Source organism: Equus caballus, chromosome 8 (assembly GCF_041296265.1).
Source record: "Equus caballus isolate H_3958 breed thoroughbred chromosome 8, TB-T2T, whole genome shotgun sequence".
Lineage (NCBI taxonomy): Eukaryota > Metazoa > Chordata > Mammalia > Perissodactyla > Equidae > Equus > Equus caballus.
Window position 1 is genome coordinate 91,913,467 of NC_091691.1, and position 1,419 is coordinate 91,914,885.

Consider the following 1,419-nt stretch of genomic DNA (forward strand, 5'->3'; position numbering starts at 1 on the left):
AAATCTGACTCAAAATTTACAGGACAAGCTTAATCCAATGTGGAGTTTCTCCAGGATTCTGTGGTAGATCCAGTGAATTCTTTAATAGTAAATGAACTGTAGGTATTCTTAATTTGACTGACATGAGGGGTTGGGATATATATAGTTGGGTATTGTAAAAATAGAAAATAAATAAAAGCAAACATGTATGGAGCATGCCCAATGTGTCAGGCACTGTTTTGAGTCTATACATATTAACACATGATATGCATCATTACTCTACATGATTTGATAACACAAAAGTGTTGGTAACCTATATGATGTTGTCTAGAGAAGTTGTTTATTTATTCATAAATATAAGAACTTTTCTATGCCTGAAAATCATTGACATTACTAAGCATCAATTATGCACAAAAAATTGCATATGTAAATTTAGCTATACAAAATAATCTCTCTGGAGGAGCTTTGATTCTGGTTATGAAGAATGAAGGTTTTTTTAAAAGTCATAGTTATTAGAATACAGTATAATTCAGCGAAGACAATGTTCTAGGCGATTGTTTGAGATGACAGTCCAGATAGTCCAGGCTTGATTTTCACACATCCTTTCTCCTGCAGAGTCATCAAGCCATTCAATGGTGCCGTTACTCTGGAAGCACATGCATGCTTCGAAAGAATCAAATCAAGTTTAAAATGTTGAGTACTTAATGTATAACAAGCAATAATTGCCCTGAGTAAATAAAAAGCTCATACATCATGTGCTTTATTATCTGGTTTTAGAGTTAATTAATATATGGAGAAACAATTGAGAAAAAAATATAATTAAAGCCTGGGAATTTAAAGCAAAGAAAGAATGCTGGGTTCAGATTAGAGCATGAGAACAACTTTAGGGAGAATGAACACAACTAAGATAAAAGGAGAAAATGTGAAAAGACCACCTGGGAAGACAGAGCAGACTGATAAATGTGAAGGGACCATATGACATGACATGTGTCAGTCCATAAGGATATTAGATACTTAAAAATTACATATTAGATGCTTAAAAGGTGCATAATTTTAGCTAGGAATAGCTAGCTATCACATAAAAAGAAGGAAAACAAGTATTTTAATGTTTGAAATACTTTTTAAAACACAACACATAATTTTTCTATTTTTCTGCTCTTTTTTAATATTGCAATTGATTTATGGTAGATGTATTATCTATTTTATTAAATAATTACAATAAATTATTCATGTTAGATTTATAGGTCCTATAATTTTAAGACAGAAAAATTAACTTTTTTGTTACCTCACCCCAGTGTTATCCAGGCTACCAAAATTTAGGATGGAGAAAGCATTTCGATTATTTTTTGCCATTTAATTTTCATTAGAGGTAATCAAAACTCATAAAAAATTATAAGTTTTATCCTCTAAATAAGTGACTCTTCCTTTATATGTGCTAAA